This window comes from Triturus cristatus, chromosome 11 (genome assembly GCF_964204655.1).
Source record: "Triturus cristatus chromosome 11, aTriCri1.1, whole genome shotgun sequence".
NCBI classification, from domain to species: Eukaryota; Metazoa; Chordata; class Amphibia; order Caudata; family Salamandridae; genus Triturus; species Triturus cristatus.
The window spans coordinates 133532517-133553143 of NC_140594.1; the positions used below are offsets into that span (position 1 = coordinate 133532517).

Sequence of the window (20627 nt, forward strand, 5' to 3'; positions counted from 1 at the left end):
TGGGGCTTAGGAGTATATGTGTTTGCATACAGAATCATGTACTGATGACATCACACATAGAGAGGGATGAAGGGAGGTGCCAAAGGAGGCTGTATAGCGAAATCTGCTAATTAGCATATGGAATCCCAGAGCCCAATGGATACTTATCTGCAGAACTAACAGAAGATAAAGTAGTCCACCTGTTGTCTGGCTTTTGACCTGAGTGATAGAAAACATAGAAAGTATGCTTGCATATCTCTGTGATCAGTGCATATGTTCCAACTTTGTCTCCCTGTAAGAGACAAAAGTGTCACGATTGTGGGACTGCTCATATTGCCAATTGGACGTTATCTTTGAATAGTGGCAGTATTGTAATCAATGCGGTGTATCCGAGGTGTGATTGTTGCTTATTCAAAACTTTACGCAATACCCAGTCTTGTCAACTTGAACAACAGTTGTTGTTGGTAATTTAGGATAATCTTTACGGAGGCTAGATCAATTGTGTCAAAAAATGATTGATTATACATCAATGTATTTATTCAGTAAGAAAAAAGGTGTAGATATTTTTCATAGAATATCAATACTCTTTGCTCGATATGTTTTTCATTAACTGTTTCATTTCAACCAACGTGTTTTTTATATGCGTAAAGGAGGGTCTGCTTAATCATTAGGTAAGGTACACATATTAAACTTTGGGTGCTAATTGATTTAGAAGCTGCGCAGTGTCCGAAGATTCAGACATTTATTCAGTATCTCTCTAGGTTTTAGATCAAATGTACTATTGTGAGAAAGTGGCTCTGTATATACTGTTCCAAAATAGGTACAGGGTGTACAGAGTCCACAGTCCCCAGAGGTTTGGCAGAGGCTAAAGTTAGAAATAACCTTAGTCTCTAAAGTGGTAGCTTGGTCGAGCAGTAAGGCAGTATCAGAGGACAGTGTAAAGCATTTGTTGTACACACTCAGTCAGCGAAATGATTTCACACACTCAATAACTGAACTCTAGGCCAATGGTTTGTATAAAAAATATATGTCTGTTTTGTTTTAGAACCAACAATAGGAATTAAAATATACTTTCTCAGAATGAGATGCTTTATTTAAATACTTTTGCAATATGCAATTGGCTTTTGTAGAAAGTTATAAGTTGTTGCAATAGGCAACACAGTTTTAAACACAATAATGCATTGAGTTCAATAGAAATTTCAAGTTATTTGCAATAGATTACTTTCAGGATTACTTTAGAGATTCCAGGACTGGATCCTAGATTCAGTCCTGGGACAATACTTAGAAACAAGTGATAAAAGTCGACTTAGTTACTACTAGGATTTTTAAGTAATATTTTGCTATTTTAAAAGTTGACACTTAGAAGAAATTTCATAGAAAACAGTCAATGATTCCCTATGGAAGAAAATTCAAGCTGCAGGTATAGTATGTTCTCGTTACTTTTGTAATCCAGTACTGGGTGCCTAGACTCAGTACTGGGACCTTTATCCAAAACAGGTAAGTAATTAACTTTTCAGAAGTTATACGATTTTTAAAGAATATTTAAAGTTTGCAGAAATTGACACTGAAGAAATTTCACAGAAAAACAGTCAATGATTCCCTATGGAAGAAAATTGGGTTACTGGTAAGTACAGTTGTAAGTATTTTTCAGAGTCAGTGCTGGGCACCAAGATCCAGCACTGGGAGCTCACCTAATAGCAGGTGAGTATTTTCGTTTTCGTTACTCGGCTGATTTTTGGTGAATTTCTAAGTTTTGAAAACTCCACACTTTGAAGAAATTTTCAGAAGAAACCAGTCAATGTTACCCTATGGAGAAAATTGAGTTATCGGTTTAAAGGTAAGTACTCGACTGGCAGAGTTAAGGTTCTGGGCATAGACTCAGGGGTCTCCCAGGGTCAGGTAGGTAGAGTGTTGTCACCCTCAGCGGCACAGGGGCAGCCGGGTGCAGAGAGAGTTAGGCCCAATGTTATCCTATGAGAGGTAGGGGGGCCTTGGTTGGTGGCTGCTGACTAGCAGGCTACGCGGCTGTGGGAGCTGGGCTCCTGGTCACTTGCTCAGGGCAAATGGGGAAGTAGATAGGTGTAGAGGTTACACTGCCAGGGCCACTCGGGCGGCTGGGTGCAGGGTGCTTTTGAGCTCTTGGGTGCTCAATTGATTTCAATGGGAGAGCTCCGGTTTAGAAAAAGATTGCAAGCTCGGGGACGAAGATTCTTTAGGTGCCACCACCACTTCGAGAGGTAAGTTGGGTAGTTGGAGGATAGGTAGGTACCCAGGATTTGGGCACAGGGAGCCGCAGGGCGCCGGGTGCAGGGGTGCCTTTTGGTGTCGGGAAATCTTACCCTCTGTTGATCGCGTTGGGGGGGTACCTGGTTCTGAGGCTGCAGGTGTCGTCAGGAGCGTCTAGGGAAGTCCTTGGGTGCCGGACTCGGGTTCACAGTCGTCGTGGGGTCGTCCTCGTGGTCTTTGGTCACTCCGGCACAGGCCAGGCTTGGCGGGTGCAGAGTGTGTAGGGTTCGCGGTTCCGGGCTGATGCCAGGGATTAGAAGTAGATTTTGAGTAGAGCCTCTACTCATGGGAGTCCCAGGGGCTTAGAGCCAAAAGGTAGCCAGGTCCTCCGGGGTTTGTGAGGTTGCTGGCCACAATAGATGCCGGGTTGGAGCAGGAGCAGGTTCGAGTGTCGCCAGGCCTGTAGGGCTGGGGCCAAAGCAGTTGGTGTCTTCCTCTTCTTAGCAGCTGCAGGGCAGGTCTTCTTTCTTCTTCCTCTTCTTTGTATTTCGGAATCTGGAATCTGGGGAAGGAAGGTTCAGGGTGCCCCTAAATACTAAATTTAGGGGCGTTACAGGTAGGCGAAGGGCAGGGACCAATGGGTCCCTGTCCTGGGGTGAGTACACCCCCTATTCAGCCACTCTCCTCTGGGAGGGGGGCAGCAGCCTAGTCCTGATTGGGTAGGGCCTCCCATCTTCAAGATGGCGAGCGCCCGGAGATGTGCTTCACCTCGCCTTCCCCACCTGAGGGGTGGAGTTGGCAGGCTGGCCCATCCCCTGTCCTTATTTGGGGTTTCCGGCCAAGCTTCCCGCCAGAGTGGGGGTTGCAAGTGGCCTGGGGAAGCTCACAGAGGCGGCATGCCTTTGAAGCTTCCCCATGCCCATCCTGGGGGAGGAGATCTAGCATCTCGCCCAGGATGTGCATTGTTGCAGACCCAGGAGAGCAGGGGCTCTCCTACCCAGGGGTCCAGCAACATGTCTGCTGTGTGGCAGCCTAGGCAGCCTCAGAACAGACGTGGATTGTAAATTAGGTTTCAGGGGGCCTCTCTAAGATGCCCTCTGTGGTGCTTGGTACATTAAATACCATACTGGCATCAGTGTGGGTTTAATGTGCTGAGCAGTTTGATACCAAACTTCTCAGTCTTCTGTGCTGCCATTATAGTGCTGTGGAGTTCGTGTTTGACAAGCTCCCAGCACCAGGTACTCTTAAATGGAAGCACTGCACTTACAGGGCCCAGGAATGGACCTGGGTACTGTAGGGGCACCGGGCTCCTGCCTCTGTGCCCACACCACTGGCATAGGGCACCCAGCTAGAGGGGTGGCTGATGTATGCCAGGGCAGTGAAGGTTGTGGGCATGGCACACAGGGATGTGTGCCATGTCGATTCTCTGTTTTGTCTTGTACCCAGACACTCAGCCTGCCAGGGCAGTGTGTGTGTGTTAGGGTACAGGGCCTCTAAGGGTGGCACAATGAGTGCTGCAGCCCTTAGAGGCCTTCCCTGGTCACAAGGCCCTGGGTACCTAGGGTACCACTTACCAGGGGCTGACATGTGGCCAGGGTTTGCCAATTTTGTTTTGAGATTTTTGTTTTGGGAAGGAACATAGGCCCTGGGCTCCTGATTGGCAGGACTCCAGGGCACACTCAGTCAAAGTACATTCAGCAATTCAGCAAAAAGTGGGGGCATACCATTCAAGAAAGATGGCACTTTCACACAACTATTTTGTCGGCTATTGAGTGAATAGCTGAGATTGTACACTCCTTTGTCCGCAGACTGATATGTATCCATTTACAAGAAAGGCATCTCGTATCCGGGTGAACAAGAGACGCCAAAGTTAACTCTTGTAATATTCTAGAATAGTACACCTTTGGTTGCTTTCTTGCATTTAGGTACAAGAACTAGTTTTGGGAGGAGCCTGCTTGGGCTTAGGAGGATATGTGGTTGCATACATAATCATGTACTGATGACATCCCACATAGAGAGGGATGAAGGGAGGTGCCAAAGGAGGCTGTATAGTCAAATCTGCTAATTAGCATACGGAATCCCAGAGCCCAACGGGCACTTACCTGCAGAAGCAACAGATTATAGAGTAGTACATATCATGTCTGGCTTTTGACTCGAGTGATAGAAAACATAGAAAGTATGCTTGCATATCTCTCTGATCGGTGCACGTTTCAAATTTGTCTCCCTGTAACAGACAAAAGTGTCACCGTTGTGGGACTGCTCATATCGCCTAGCTGATGTTATCTTTGTGCAGTGGCAGTATCGTAGCCAATGAGGTCTATCCAAGGTGTGATTATTGCTTATTGAAAACTTTACCCAATACCCCGCCATGTCGACTTGAAAAATAGTTGATATTGGTAATTTTTGATAGTCTCTATGGAGGCTGGATCAATTGTGTCAAAAGAAGATTGATTATACATCATTATAGTTATTTAGTAAGCAAAGAGGTGTAGATATTTTTCATAGAATGTCAATACTCATTGGTCAATATGTTTTTTTAACAACTGTTTTATTTCAACTAAAGTGTTTCTCATATCTGTGGAAAAGGGTACTCTTAATCAATAGGTAAGGTACACTTATTAAACTTTGTGATCTAATTGTCTTGGAAGCTGCACAGTGTCCAAAGCTTCAGACATTCATTCAGCATCTCTCTAAGTAGCAGAGCTAATGTGCTATTTTGTCGGCTATTGAGTGAATAGCTGAGATTGTACACTCCTTTGTCGGCAGACTGATATGTATCCTTTTACAAGAAAGGCATCTTGTATCTGGGTGAACAAAGAGGTGCCAAAGTGAACTCTTGTAATATTCTAGAATAGTACTCCTTTGGTTGCTCTGCTTGCATTTAGGTACAATAACTCGTTTTGGAAGGAGCCAGATGGGGCTTAGGAGTATATGTGTTTGCATACAGAATCATGTACTGATGACATCACACATAGAGAGGGATGAAGGGAGGTGCCAAAGGAGGCTGCATAGTGAAATCTGCTAATTAGCATATGGAATCCCAGAGCCCAATGGGTACTTATCTGCAGAACCAACAGAAGATAAAGTAGTCCACCTGTTGTCTGGCTTTTGACCTGAGTGATAGAAAACATAGAAAGTATGCTTGCATATCTCTCTGATCAGTGCATATGTTCCAACTTTGTCTCCCTGTAAGAGACAAAAGTGTCACGATTGTGGGACTGCTCATATTGCCAATTGGACGTTATCTTTGAATAGTGGCAGTATTGTAACCAATGCGGTGTATCCGAGGTGTGATTGTTGCTTATTCAAAACTTTACGCAATACCCAGTCTTGTCAACTTGAACAACAGTTGTTGTTGGTAATTTAGGATAATCTTTACGGAGGCTAGATCAATTGTGTCAAAAAATGATTGATTATACATCAATGTATTTATTCAGTAAGAAAAAAGGTGTAGATATTTTTCATAGAATATCAATACTCTTTGCTCGATATGTTTTTCATTAACTGTTTCATTTCAACCAACGTGTTTTTTATATGCGTAAAAGAGGGTCCGCTTAATCATTAGGTAAGGTACACATATTAAACTTTGGGTGCTAATTGATTTAGAAGCTGCGCAGTGTCCGAAGATTCAGACATTTATTCAGCATCTCTCTAGGTTTTAGATCAAATGTACTATTGTGAGAAAGTGGCTCTGTATATACTGTTCCAAAATAAGTACAGGGTGTACAGAGTCCACAGTCCCCAGAGGTTTGGCAGAGGCTAAAGTTAGAAATAACCTTAGTCTCTAAAGTGGTAGCTTGGTCGAGCAGTAAGGCAGTATCAGAGGACAGTGTAAAGCATTTGTTGTACACACTCAGTCAGCGAAATGATTTCACACACTCAATAACTGAACTCTAGGCCAATGGTTTGTATAAAAAAGATATGTCTGTTTTGTTTTAGAACCAACAATAGGAATTAAAATATACTTTCTCAGAATGAGATGTTTTATTTAAATACTTTTGCAATATGCAATTGGCTTTTGTAGAAAGTTATAAGTTGTTGCAATAGGCAACACAGTTTTAAACACAATAATGCATTGAGTTCAATGGAAATTTCAAGTTATTTGCAATAGATTACTTTCAGGATTACTTTAGAGATTCCAGGACTGGATCCTAGATTCAGTCCTGGGACAATACTTAGAAACAAGTGATAAAAGTCGACTTAGTTACTACTAGGATTTTTAAGTAATATTTTGCTATTTTAAAAGTTGACACTTAGAAGAAATTTCATAGAAAACAGTCAATGATTCCCTCTGGAAGAAAATTCAAGCTGCAGGTATAGTATGTTCTCGTTACTTTTGTAATCCAGTACTGGGTGCCTAGACTCAGTACTGGGACCTTTATCCAAAACAGGTAAGTAATTAACTTTTCAGAAGTTATACGATTTTTAAAGAATATTTAAAGTTTGCAGAAATTGACACTGAAGAAATTTCACAGAAAAACAGTCAATGATTCCCTATGGAAGAAAATTGGGTTACTGGTAAGTACAGTTGTAAGTATTTTTCAGAGTCAGTGCTGGGCACCAAGATCCAGCACTGGGAGCTCACCTAATAGCAGGTGAGTATTTTCGTTTTCGTTACTCGGCTGATTTTTGGTGAATTTCTAAGTTTTGAAAACTCCACACTTTGAAGAAATTTTCAGAAGAAACCAGTCAATGTTACCCTATGGAGAAAATTGAGTTATCGGTTTAAAGGTAAGTACTCGACTGGCAGAGTTAAGGTTCTGGGCATAGACTCAGGGGTCTCCCAGGGTCAGGTAGGTAGAGTGTTGTCACCCTCAGCGGCACAGGGGCAGCCGGGAGCAGAGAGAGTTAGGCCCAATGTTATCCTATGAGAGGTAGGGGGGCCTTGGTTGGTGGCTGCTGACTAGCAGGCTACGCGGCTGTGGGAGCTGGGCTCCTGGTCACTTGCTCAGGGCAAATGGGGAAGTAGATAGGTGTAGAGGTTACACTGCCAGGGCCACTCGGGCGGCTGGGTGCAGGGTGCTTTTGAGCTCTTGGGTGCTCAATTGATTTCAATGGGAGAGCTCCGGTTTAGAAAAAGATTGCAAGCTCGGGGACGAAGATTCTTTAGGTGCCACCACCACTTCGAGAGGTAAGTTGGGTAGTTGGAGGATAGGTAGGTACCCAGGATTTGGGCACAGGGAGCCGCAGGGCGCCGGGTGCAGGGGTGCCTTTTGGTGTCGGGAAATCTTACCCTCTGTTGATCGCGTTGGGGGGGTACCTGGTTCTGAGGCTGCAGGTGTCGTCAGGAGCGTCTAGGGAAGTCCTTGGGTGCCGGACTCGGGTTCACAGTCGTCGTGGGGTCGTCCTCGTGGTCTTTGGTCACTCCGGCACAGGCCAGGCTTGGCGGGTGCAGAGTGTGTAGGGTTCGCGGTTCCGGGCTGATGCCAGGGATTAGAAGTAGATTTTGAGTAGAGCCTCTACTCATGGGAGTCCCAGGGGCTTAGAGCCAAAAGGTAGCCAGGTCCTCCGGGGTTTGTGAGGTTGCTGGCCACAATAGATGCCGGGTTGGAGCAGGAGCAGGTTCGAGTGTCGCCAGGCCTGTAGGGCTGGGGCCAAAGCAGTTGGTGTCTTCCTCTTCTTAGCAGCTGCAGGGCAGGTCTTCTTTCTTCTTCCTCTTCTTTGTATTTCGGAATCTGGAATCTGGGGAAGGAAGGTTCAGGGTGCCCCTAAATACTAAATTTAGGGGCGTTACAGGTAGGCGAAGGGCAGGGACCAATGGGTCCCTGTCCTGGGGTGAGTACACCCCCTGTTCAGCCACTCTCCTCTGGGAGGGGGGCAGCAGCCTAGTCCTGATTGGGTAGGGCCTCCCATCTTCAAGATGGCGAGCGCCCGGAGATGTGCTTCACCTCGCCTTCCCCACCTGAGGAGTGGAGTTGGCAGGCTGGCCCATCCCCTGTCCTTATTTGGGGTTTCCGGCCAAGCTTCCCGCCAGAGTGGGGGTTGCAAGTGGCCTGGGGAAGCTCACAGAGGCGGCATGCCTTTGAAGCTTCCCCATGCCCATCCTGGGGGAGGAGATCTAGCATCTCGCCCAGGATGTGCATTGTTGCAGACCCAGGAGAGCAGGGGCTCTCCTACCCAGGGGTCCAGCAACATGTCTGCTGTGTGGCAGCCTAGGCAGCCTCAGAACAGACGTGGATTGTAAATTAGGTTTCAGGGGGCCTCTCTAAGATGCCCTCTGTGGTGCTTGGTACATTAAATACCATACTGGCATCAGTGTGGGTTTAATGTGCTGAGCAGTTTGATACCAAACTTCTCAGTCTTCTGTGCTGCCATTATAGTGCTGTGGAGTTCGTGTTTGACAAGCTCCCAGCACCAGGTACTCTTAAATGGAAGCACTGCACTTGAAGGGCCCAGGAATGGACCTGGGTACTGTAGGGGCACCGGGCTCCTGCCTCTGTGCCCACACCACTGGCATAGGGCACCCAGCTAGAGGGGTGGCTGATGTATGCCAGGGCAGTGAAGGTTGTGGGCATGGCACACAGGGATGTGTGCCATGTCGATTCTCTGTTTTGTCTTGTACCCAGACACTCAGCCTGCCAGGGCAGTGTGTGTGTGTTAGGGTACAGGGCCTCTAAGGGTGGCACAATGAGTGCTGCAGCCCTTAGAGGCCTTCCCTGGTCACAAGGCCCTGGGTACCTAGGGTACCACTTACCAGAGGCTGACATGTGGCCAGGGTTTGCCAATTTTGTTTTGAGATTTTTGTTTTGGGAAGGAACATAGGCCCTGGGCTCCTGATTGGCAGGACTCCAGGGCACACTCAGTCAAAGTACATTCAGCAATTCAGCAAAAAGTGGGGGCATACCATTCAAGAAAGATGGCACTTTCACACAACTATTTTGTCGGCTATTGAGTGAATAGCTGAGATTGTACACTCCTTTGTCCGCAGACTGATATGTATCCATTTACAAGAAAGGCATCTCGTATCCGGGTGAACAAGAGACGCCAAAGTTAACTCTTGTAATATTCTAGAATAGTACACCTTTGGTTGCTTTCTTGCATTTAGGTACAAGAACTAGTTTTGGGAGGAGCCTGCTTGGGCTTAGGAGGATATGTGGTTGCATACATAATCATGTACTGATGACATCCCACATAGAGAGGGATGAAGGGAGGTGCCAAAGGAGGCTGTATAGTGAAATCTGCTAATTAGCATACGGAATCCCAGAGCCCAACGGGCACTTACCTGCAGAAGCAACAGAAGATAGAGTAGTACATATCATGTCTGGCTTTTGACTCGAGTGATAGAAAACATAGAAAGTATGCTTGCATATCTCTCTGATCGGTGCACGTTTCAAATTTGTCTCCCTGTAACAGACAAAAGTGTCACCGTTGTGGGACTGCTCATATCGCCTAGCTGATGTTATCTTTGTGCAGTGGCAGTATCGTAGCCAATGAGGTCTATCCAAGGTGTGATTATTGCTTATTGAAAACTTTACCCAATACCCCGCCATGTCAACTTGAAAAATAGTTGATATTGGCAATTTTTGATAGTCTCTATGGAGGCTGGATCAATTGTGTCAAAAGAAGATTGATTATACATCATTATAGTTATTTAGTAAGCAAAGAGGTGTAGATATTTTTCATAGAATGTCAATACTCATTGGTCAATATGTTTTTTTAACAACTGTTTTATTTCAACTAAAGTGTTTCTCATATCTGTGGAAAAGGGTACTCTTAATCAATAGGTAAGGTACACTTATTAAACTTTGTGATCTAATTGTCTTGGAAGCTGCACAGTGTCCAAAGCTTCAGACATTCATTCAGCATCTCTCTAAGTAGCAGAGCTAATGTGCTATTTTGTCGGCTATTGAGTGAATAGCTGAGATTGTACACTCCTTTGTCGGCAGACTGATATGTATCCTTTTACAAGAAAGGCATCTTGTATCTGGGTGAACAAAGAGGTGCCAAAGTGAACTCTTGTAATATTCTAGAATAGTACTCCTTTGGTTGCTCTGCTTGCATTTAGGTACAATAACTCGTTTTGGAAGGAGCCAGATGGGGCTTAGGAGTATATGTGTTTGCATACAGAATCATGTACTGATGACATCACACATAGAGAGGGATGAAGGGAGGTGCCAAAGGAGGCTGCATAGTGAAATCTGCTAATTAGCATATGGAATCCCAGAGCCCAATGGGTACTTATCTGCAGAACCAACAGAAGATAAAGTAGTCCACCTGTTGTCTGGCTTTTGACCTGAGTGATAGAAAACATAGAAAGTATGCTTGCATATCTCTCTGATCAGTGCATATGTTCCAACTTTGTCTCCCTGTAAGAGACAAAAGTGTCACGATTGTGGGACTGCTCATATTGCCAATTGGACGTTATCTTTGAATAGTGGCAGTATTGTAACCAATGCGGTGTATCCGAGGTGTGATTGTTGCTTATTCAAAACTTTACGCAATACCCAGTCTTGTCAACTTGAACAACAGTTGTTGTTGGTAATTTAGGATAATCTTTACGGAGGCTAGATCAATTGTGTCAAAAAATGATTGATTATACATCAATGTATTTATTCAGTAAGAAAAAAGGTGTAGATATTTTTCATAGAATATCAATACTCTTTGCTCGATATGTTTTTCATTAACTGTTTCATTTCAACCAACGTGTTTTTTATATGCGTAAAAGAGGGTCCGCTTAATCATTAGGTAAGGTACACATATTAAACTTTGGGTGCTAATTGATTTAGAAGCTGCGCAGTGTCCGAAGATTCAGACATTTATTCAGCATCTCTCTAGGTTTTAGATCAAATGTACTATTGTGAGAAAGTGGCTCTGTATATACTGTTCCAAAATAAGTACAGGGTGTACAGAGTCCACAGTCCCCAGAGGTTTGGCAGAGGCTAAAGTTAGAAATAACCTTAGTCTCTAAAGTGGTAGCTTGGTCGAGCAGTAAGGCAGTATCAGAGGACAGTGTAAAGCATTTGTTGTACACACTCAGTCAGCGAAATGATTTCACACACTCAATAACTGAACTCTAGGCCAATGGTTTGTATAAAAAAGATATGTCTGTTTTGTTTTAGAACCAACAATAGGAATTAAAATATACTTTCTCAGAATGAGTTGTTTTATTTAAATACTTTTGCAATATGCAATTGGCTTTTGTAGAAAGTTATAAGTTGTTGCAATAGGCAACACAGTTTTAAACACAATAATGCATTGAGTTCAATGGAAATTTCAAGTTATTTGCAATAGATTACTTTCAGGATTACTTTAGAGATTCCAGGACTGGATCCTAGATTCAGTCCTGGGACAATACTTAGAAACAAGTGATAAAAGTCGACTTAGTTACTACTAGGATTTTTAAGTAATATTTTGCTATTTTAAAAGTTGACACTTAGAAGAAATTTCATAGAAAACAGTCAATGATTCCCTATGGAAGAAAATTCAAGCTGCAGGTATAGTATGTTCTCGTTACTTTTGTAATCCAGTACTGGGTGCCTAGACTCAGTACTGGGACCTTTATCCAAAACAGGTAAGTAATTAACTTTTCAGAAGTTATACGATTTTTAAAGAATATTTAAAGTTTGCAGAAATTGACACTGAAGAAATTTCACAGAAAAACAGTCAATGATTCCCTATGGAAGAAAATTGGGTTACTGGTAAGTACAGTTGTAAGTATTTTTCAGAGTCAGTGCTGGGCACCAAGATCCAGCACTGGGAGCTCACCTAATAGCAGGTGAGTATTTTCGTTTTCGTTACTCGGCTGATTTTTGGTGAATTTCTAAGTTTTGAAAACTCCACACTTTGAAGAAATTTTCAGAAGAAACCAGTCAATGTTACCCTATGGAGAAAATTGAGTTATCGGTTTAAATGTAAGTACTCGACTGGCAGAGTTAAGGTTCTGGGCATAGACTCAGGGGTCTCCCAGGGTCAGGTAGGTAGAGTGTTTTCACCCTCAGCGGCACAGGGGCAGCCGGGTGCAGAGAGAGTTAGGCCCAATGTTATCCTATGAGAGGTAGGGGGGCCTTGGTTGGTGGCTGCTGACTAGCAGGCTACGCGGCTGTGGGAGCTGGGCTCCTGGTCACTTGCTCAGGGCAAATGGGGAAGTAGATAGGTGTAGAGGTTACACTGCCAGGGCCACTCGGGCGGCTGGGTGCAGGGTGCTTTTGAGCTCTTGGGTGCTCAATTGATTTCAATGGGAGAGCTCCGGTTTAGAAAAAGATTGCAAGCTCGGGGACGAAGATTCTTTAGGTGCCACCACCACTTCGAGAGGTAAGTTGGGTAGTTGGAGGATAGGTAGGTACCCAGGATTTGGGCACAGGGAGCCGCAGGGCGCCGGGTGCAGGGGTGCCTTTTGGTGTCGGGAAATCTTACCCTCTGTTGATCGCGTTGGGGGGGTACCTGGTTCTGAGGCTGCAGGTGTCGTCAGGAGCGTCTAGGGAAGTCCTTGGGTGCCGGGCTCGGGTTCACAGTCGTCGTGGGGTCGTCCTCGTGGTCTTTGGTCACTCCGGCACAGGCCAGGCTTGGCGGGTGCAGAGTGTGTAGGGTTCGCGGTTCCGGGCTGATGCCTGGGATTAGAAGTAGATTTTGAGTAGAGCCTCTACTCATGGGAGTCCCAGGGGCTTAGAGCCAAAAGGTAGCCAGGTCCTCCGGGGTTTGTGAGGTTGCTGGCCACAATAGATGCCGGGTTGGAGCAGGAGCAGGTTCGAGTGTCGCCAGGCCTGTAGGGCTGGGGCCAAAGCAGTTGGTGTCTTCCTCTTCTTAGCAGCTGCAGGGCAGGTCTTCTTTCTTCTTCCTCTTCTTTGTATTTCGGAATCTGGAATCTGGGGAAGGAAGGTTCAGGGTGCCCCTAAATACTAAATTTAGGGGCGTTACAGGTAGGCGAAGGGCAGGGACCAATGGGTCCCTGTCCTGGGGTGAGTACACCCCCTATTCAGCCACTCTCCTCTGGGAGGGGGGCAGCAGCCTAGTCCTGATTGGGTAGGGCCTCCCATCTTCAAGATGGCGAGCGCCCGGAGATGTGCTTCACCTCGCCTTCCCCACCTGAGGGGTGGAGTTGGCAGGCTGGCCCATCCCCTGTCCTTATTTGGGGTTTCCGGCCAAGCTTCCCGCCAGAGTGGGGGTTGCAAGTGGCCTGGGGAAGCTCACAGAGGCGGCATGCCTTTGAAGCTTCCCCCTGCCAATCCTGGGGGAGGAGATCTAGCATCTCGCCCAGGATGTGCATTGTTGCAGACCCAGGAGAGCAGGGGCTCTCCTACCCAGGGGTCCAGCAACATGTCTGCTGTGTGGCAGCCTAGGCAGCCTCAGAACAGACGTGGATTGTAAATTAGGTTTCAGGGGGCCTCTCTAAGATGCCCTCTGTGGTGCTTGGTACATTAAATACCATACTGGCATCAGTGTGGGTTTAATGTGCTGAGCAGTTTGATACCAAACTTCTCAGTCTTCTGTGCTGCCATTATAGTGCTGTGGAGTTCGTTTTTGACAAGCTCCCAGCACCAGGTACTCTTAAATGGAAGCACTGCACTTACAGGGCCCAGGAATGGACCTGGGTACTGTAGTGGCACCGGGCTCCTGCCTCTGTGCCCACACCACTGGCATAGGGCACCCAGCTAGAGGGGTGGCTGATGGATGCCAGGGCAGTGAAGGTTGTGGGCATGGCACACAGGGATGTGTGCCATGTCGATTCTCTGTTTTGTCTTGTACCCAGACACTCAGCCTGCCAGGGCAGTGTGTGTGTGTTAGGGTACAGGGCCTCTAAGGGTGGCACAATGAGTGCTGCAGCCCTTAGAGGCCTTCCCTGGTCACAAGGCCCTGGGTACCCAGGGTACCACTTACCAGGGGCTGACATGTGGCCAGGGTTTGCCAATTTTGTTTTGAGATTTTTGTTTTGGGAAGGAACATAGGCCCTGGGCTCCTGATTGGCAGGAGTCCAGGGCACACTCAGTCAAAGTACATTCAGCAATTCAGCAAAAAGTGGGGGCATACCATTCAAGAAAGATGGCACTTTCACACAACTATTTTGTCGGCTATTGAGTGAATAGCTGAGATTGTACACTCCTTTGTCCGCAGACTGATATGTATCCATTTACAAGAAAGGCATCTCGTATCCGGGTGAACAAGAGGCGCCAAAGTTAACTCTTGTAATATTCTAGAATAGTACACCTTTGGTTGCTTTCTTGCATTTAGGTACAAGAACTAGTTTTGGGAGGAGCCTGCTTGGGCTTAGGAGGATATGTGGTTGCATACATAATCATGTACTGATGACATCCCACATAGAGAGGGATGAAGGGAGGTGCCAAAGGAGGCTGTATAGTGAAATCTGCTAATTAGCATACGGAATCCCAGAGCCCAACGGGCACTTACCTGCAGAAGCAACAGAAGATAGAGTAGTACATATCATGTCTGGCTTTTGACTCGAGTGATAGAAAACATAGAAAGTATGCTTGCATATCTCTCTGATCGGTGCACGTTTCAAATTTGTCTCCCTGTAACAGACAAAAGTGTCACCGTTGTGGGACTGCTCATATCGCCTAGCTGATGTTATCTTTGTTCAGTGGCAGTATCGTAGCCAATGAGGTCTATCCGAGGCGTGATTATTGCTTATTGAAAACTTTACCCAATACCCCGCCATGTCAACTTGAAAAATAGTTGATATTGGCAATTTTTGATAGTCTCTATGGAGGCTGGATCAATTGTGTCAAAAGAAGATTGATTATACATCATTATAGTTATTTAGTAAGCAAAGAGGTGTAGATATTTTTCATAGAATGTCAATACTCATTAGTCAATATGTTTTTTAACAACTGTTTTATTTCAACTAAAGTGTTTCTCATATCTGTGGAAAAGGGTCCTCTTAATCAATAGGTAAGGTACACGTATTAAACTTTGTGATCTAATTGTCTTGGAAGTTGCACAGTGTCCAAAGCTTCAGACATTCATTCAGCATCTCTCTAAGTAGCAGAGCTAATGTGCTATTTTGTCGGCTATTGAGTGAATAGCTGAGATTGTACACTCCTTTGTCGGCAGACTGATATGTATCCTTTTACAAGAAAGGCATCTTGTATCTGGGTGAACAAAGAGGTGCCAAAGTGAACTCTTGTAATATTCTAGAATAGTACTCCTTTGGTTGCTCTGCTTGCATTTAGGTACAATAACTCGTTTTGGAAGGAGCCAGATGGGGCTTAGGAGTATATGTGTTTGCATACAGAATCATGTACTGATGACATCACACATAGAGAGGGATGAAGGGAGGTGCCAAAGGAGGCTGCATAGTGAAATCTGCTAATTAGCATATGGAATCCCAGAGCCCAATGGGTACTTATCTGCAGAACCAACAGAAGATAAAGTAGTCCACCTGTTGTCTGGCTTTTGACCTGAGTGATAGAAAACATAGAAAGTATGCTTGCATATCTCTCTGATCAGTGCATATGTTCCAACTTTGTCTCCCTGTAAGAGACAAAAGTGTCACGATTGTGGGACTGCTCATATTGCCAATTGGACGTTATCTTTGAATAGTGGCAGTATTGTAACCAATGCGGTGTATCCGAGGTGTGATTGTTGCTTATTCAAAACTTTACGCAATACCCAGTCTTGTCAACTTGAACAACAGTTGTTGTTGGTAATTTAGGATAATCTTTACGGAGGCTAGATCAATTGTATCAAAAAATGATTGATTATACATCAATGTATTTATTCAGTAAGAAAAAAGGTGTGGATATTTTTCATAGAATATCAATACTCTTTGCTCGATATGTTTTTCATTAACTGTTTCATTTCAACCAACGTGTTTTTTATATGCGTAAAGGAGGGTCTGCTTAATCATTAGGTAAGGTACACATATTAAACTTTGGGTGCTAATTGATTTAGAAGCTGCGCAGTGTCCGAAGATTCAGACATTTATTCAGTATCTCTCTAGGTTTTAGATCAAATGTACTATTGTGAGAAAGTGGCTCTGTATATACTGTTCCAAAATAGGTACAGGGTGTACAGAGTCCACAGTCCCCAGAGGTTTGGCAGAGGCTAAAGTTAGAAATAACCTTAGTCTCTAAAGTGGTAGCTTGGTCGAGCAGTAAGGCAGTATCAGAGGACAGTGTAAAGCATTTGTTGTACACACTCAGTCAGCGAAATGATTTCACACACTCAATAACTGAACTCTAGGCCAATGGTTTGTATAAAAAATATATGTCTGTTTTGTTTTAGAACCAACAATAGGAATTAAAATATACTTTCTCAGAATGAGATGCTTTATTTAAATACTTTTGCAATATGCAATTGGCTTTTGTAGAAAGTTATAAGTTGTTGCAATAGGCAACACAGTTTTAAACACAATAATGCATTGAGTTCAATAGAAATTTCAAGTTATTTGCAATAGATTACTTATAGGATTACTTTAGAGATTCCAGGACTGGATCCTAGATTCAGTCCTGGGACAATACTTAGAAACAAGTGATAAAAGTCGACTTAGTTACTACTAGGATTTTTAAGTAATATTTTGCTATTTTAAAAGTTGACACTTAGAAGAAATTTCATAGAAAACAGTCAATGATTCCCTATGGAAGAAAATTCAAGCTGCAGGTATAGTATGTTCTCGTTACTTTTGTAATCCAGTACTGGGTGCCTAGACTCAGTACTGGGACCTTTATCCAAAACAGGTAAGTAATTAACTTTTCAGAAGTTATACGATTTTTAAAGAATATTTAAAGTTTGCAGAAATTGACACTGAAGAAATTTCACAGAAAAACAGTCAATGATTCCTTATGGAAGAAAATTGGGTTACTGGTAAGTACAGTTGTAAGTATTTTTCAGAGTCAGTGCTGGGCACCAAGATCCAGCACTGGGAGCTCACCTAATAGCAGGTGAGTATTTTCGTTTTCGTTACTCGGCTGATTTTTGGTGAATTTCTAAGTTTTGAAAACTCCACACTTTGAAGAAATTTTCAGAAGAAACCAGTCAATGTTACCCTATGGAGAAAATTGAGTTATCGGTTTAAAGGTAAGTACTCGACTGGCAGAGTTAAGGTTCTGGGCATAGACTCAGGGGTCTCCCAGGGTCAGGTAGGTAGAGTGTTGTCACCCTCAGCGGCACAGGGGCAGCCGGGTGCAGAGAGAGTTAGGCCCAATGTTATCCTATGAGAGGTAGGGGGGCCTTGGTTGGTGGCTGCTGACTAGCAGGCTACGCGGCTGTGGGAGCTGGGCTCCTGGTCACTTGCTCAGGGCAAATGGGGAAGTAGATAGGTGTAGAGGTTACACTGCCAGGGCCACTCGGGCGGCTGGGTGCAGGGTGCTTTTGAGCTCTTGGGTGCTCAATTGATTTCAATGGGAGAGCTCCGGTTTAGAAAAAGATAGCAAGCTCGGGGACGAAGATTCTTTAGGTGCCACCACCACTTCGAGAGGTAAGTTGGGTAGTTGGAGGATAGGTAGGTACCCAGGATTTGGGCACAGGGAGCCGCAGGGCGCCGGGTGCAGGGGTGCCTTTTGGTGTCGGGAAATCTTACCCTCTGTTGATCGCGTTGGGGGGGTACCTGGTTCTGAGGCTGCAGGTGTCGTCAGGAGCGTCTAGGGAAGTCCTTGGGTGCCGGACTCGGGTTCACAGTCGTCGTGGGGTCGTCCTCGTGGTCTTTGGTCACTCCGGCACAGGCCAGGCTTGGCGGGTGCAGAGTGTGTAGGGCGTCGCGGTTCCGGGCTGATGCCAGGGATTAGAAGTAGATTTTGAGTAGAGCCTCTACTCATGGGAGTCCCAGGGGCTTAGAGCCAAAAGGTAGCCAGGTCCTCCGGGGTTTGTGAGGTTGCTGGCCACAATAGATGCCGGGTTGGAGCAGAAGCAGGTTCGAGTGTCGCCAGGCCTGTAGGGCTGGGGCCAAAGCAGTTGGTGTCTTCCTCTTCTTAGCAGCTGCAGGGCAGGTCTTCTTTCTTCTTCCTCTTCTTTGTATTTCGGAATCTGGAATCTGGGGAAGGAAGGTTCAGGGTGCCCCTAAATACTAAATTTAGGGGCGTTACAGGTAGGCGAAGGGCAGGGACCAATGGGTCCCTGTCCTGGGGTGAGTACACCCCCTATTCAGCCACTCTCCTCTGGGAGGGGGGCAGCAGCCTAGTCCTGATTGGGTAGGGCCTCCCATCTTCAAGATGGCGAGCGCCCGGAGATGTGCTTCACCTCGCCTTCCCCACCTGAGGGGTGGAGTTGGCAGGCTGGCCCATCCCCTGTCCTTATTTGGGGTTTCCGGCCAAGCTTCCCGCCAGAGTGGGGGTTGCAAGTGGCCTGGGGAAGCTCACAGAGGCGGCATGCCTTTGAAGCTTCCCCATGCCCATCCTGGGGGAGGAGATCTAGCATCTCGCCCAGGATGTGCATTGTTGCAGACCCAGGAGAGCAGGGGCTCTCCTACCCAGGGGTCCAGCAACATGTCTGCTGTGTGGCAGCCTAGGCAGCCTCAGAACAGACGTGGATTGTAAATTAGGTTTCAGGGGGCCTCTCTAAGATGCCCTCTGTGGTGCTTGGTACATTAAATAATACCATACTGGCATCAGTGTGGGTTTAATGTGCTGAGCAGTTTGATACCAAACTTCTCAGTCTTCTGTGCTGCCATTATAGTGCTGTGGAGTTCGTGTTTGACAAGCTCCCAGCACCAGGTACTCTTAAATGGAAGCACTGCACTTACAGGGCCCAGGAATGGACCTGGGTACTGTAGGGGCACCGGGCTCCTGCCTCTGTGCCCACACCACTGGCATAGGGCACCCAGCTAGAGGGGTGGCTGATGTATGCCAGGGCAGTGAAGGTTGTGGGCATGGCACACAGGGATGTGTGCCATGTCGATTCTCTGTTTTGTCTTGTACCCAGACACTCAGCCTGCCAGGGCAGTGTGTGTGTGTTAGGGTACAGGGCCTCTAAGGGTGGCACAATGAGTGCTGCAGCCCTTAGAGGCCTTCCCTGGTCACAAGGCCCTGGGTACCTAGGGTACCACTTACCAGGGGCTGACATGTGGCCAGGGTTTGCCAATTTTGTTTTGAGATTTTTGTTTTGGGAAGGAACATAGGCCCTGGGCTCCTGATTGGCAGGACTCCAGGGCACACTCAGTCAAAGTACATTCAGCAATTCAGCAAAAAGTGGGGGCATACCATTCAAGAAAGATGGCACTTTCACACAACTATTTTGTCGGCTATTGAGTGAATAGCTGAGATTGTACACTCCTTTGTCCGCAGACTGATATGTATCCATTTACAAGAAAGGCATCTCGTATCCGGGTGAACAAGAGACGCCAAAGTTAACTCTTGTAATATTCTAGAATAGTACACCTTTGGTTGCTTTCTTGCATTTAGGTACAAGAACTAGTTTTGGGAGGAGCCTGCTTGGGCTTAGGAGGATATGTGGTTGCATACATAATCATGTACTGATGACATCCCACATAGAGAGGGATGAAGGGAGGTGCCAAAGGAGGCTGTATAGTGAAATCTGCTAATTAGCATACGGAATCCCAGAGCCCAACGGGCACTTACCTGCAGAAGCAACAGAAGATAGAGTAGTACATATCATGTCTGGCTTTTGACACGAGTGATAGAAAACATAGAAAGTATGCTTGCATATCTCTCTGATCGGTGCACGTTTCAAATTTGTCTCCCTGTAACAGACAAAAGTGTCACCGTTGTGGGACTGCTCATATCGCCTAGCTGATGTTATCTTTGTGCAGTGGCAGTATCCTAGCCAATGAGGTCTATCCAAGGTGTGATTATTGCTTATTGAAAACTTTACCCAATACCCCGCCATGTCAACTTGAAAAATAGTTGATATTGGCAATTTTTGATAGTCTCTATGGAGGCTGGATCAATTGTGTCAAAAGAAGATTGATTATACATCATTATAGTTATTTAGTAAGCAAAGAGGTGTAGATATTTTTCATAGAATGTCAATACTCATTGGTCAATATGTTTTTTTAACAACTGTTTTATTTCAACTAAAGTGTTTCTCATATCTGTGGAAAAGGGTACTCTTAATCAATAGGTAAGGTACACTTATTAAACTTTGTGATCTAATTGTCTTGGAAGCTGCACAGTGTCCAAAGCTTCAGACATTCATTCAGCATCTCTCTAAGTAGCAGAGCTAATGTGCTATTTTGTCGGCTATTGAGTGAATAGCTGAGATTGTACACTCCTTTGTCGGCAGACTGATATGTATCCTTTTACAAGAAAGGCATCTTGTATCTGGGTGAACAAAGAGGTGCCAAAGTGAACTCTTGTAATATTCTAGAATAGTACTCCTTTGGTTGCTCTGCTTGCATTTAGGTACAATAACTCGTTTTGGAAGGAGCCAGATGGGGCTTAGGAGTATATGTGTTTGCATACAGAATCATGTACTGATGACATCACACATAGAGAGGGATGAAGGGAGGTGCCAAAGGAGGCTGCATAGTGAAATCTGCTAATTAGCATATGGAATCCCAGAGCCCAATGGGTACT

The 20627-nt window shown here is 45.3% G+C and overlaps 8 non-coding genes across 8 annotated transcripts; all 8 read left to right on the top strand.

The window, feature by feature from the left end:
* Window positions 1-328: 328 nt before the first annotated feature.
* LOC146783666 (U4 spliceosomal RNA) lies at window positions 329-469 on the top strand. Its single transcript, XR_014971229.1, has one exon. It is a non-coding gene; the product is annotated as a U4 spliceosomal RNA (small nuclear RNA).
* Window positions 470-4486: 4017 nt separating this feature from the next.
* LOC146783667 (U4 spliceosomal RNA) lies at window positions 4487-4627 on the top strand. Its single transcript, XR_014971144.1, has one exon. It is a non-coding gene; the product is annotated as a U4 spliceosomal RNA (small nuclear RNA).
* An 821-nt stretch (window positions 4628-5448) lies between these two features.
* On the top strand, window positions 5449-5589 carry LOC146783668 (U4 spliceosomal RNA). The gene has a single exon (XR_014971197.1). It is a non-coding gene; the product is annotated as a U4 spliceosomal RNA (small nuclear RNA).
* A 4017-nt stretch (window positions 5590-9606) lies between these two features.
* LOC146783669 (U4 spliceosomal RNA) lies at window positions 9607-9747 on the top strand. The gene has a single exon (XR_014971133.1). It is a non-coding gene; the product is annotated as a U4 spliceosomal RNA (small nuclear RNA).
* An 821-nt stretch (window positions 9748-10568) lies between these two features.
* LOC146783670 (U4 spliceosomal RNA) lies at window positions 10569-10709 on the top strand. Its single transcript, XR_014971198.1, has one exon. It is a non-coding gene; the product is annotated as a U4 spliceosomal RNA (small nuclear RNA).
* Window positions 10710-14726: 4017 nt separating this feature from the next.
* On the top strand, window positions 14727-14867 carry LOC146783671 (U4 spliceosomal RNA). The gene has a single exon (XR_014971114.1). It is a non-coding gene; the product is annotated as a U4 spliceosomal RNA (small nuclear RNA).
* Window positions 14868-15687: 820 nt separating this feature from the next.
* LOC146783672 (U4 spliceosomal RNA) lies at window positions 15688-15828 on the top strand. Its single transcript, XR_014971199.1, has one exon. It is a non-coding gene; the product is annotated as a U4 spliceosomal RNA (small nuclear RNA).
* Window positions 15829-19849: 4021 nt separating this feature from the next.
* On the top strand, window positions 19850-19990 carry LOC146783673 (U4 spliceosomal RNA). The gene has a single exon (XR_014971142.1). It is a non-coding gene; the product is annotated as a U4 spliceosomal RNA (small nuclear RNA).
* The last annotated feature ends 637 nt before the right edge of the window (window positions 19991-20627 follow it).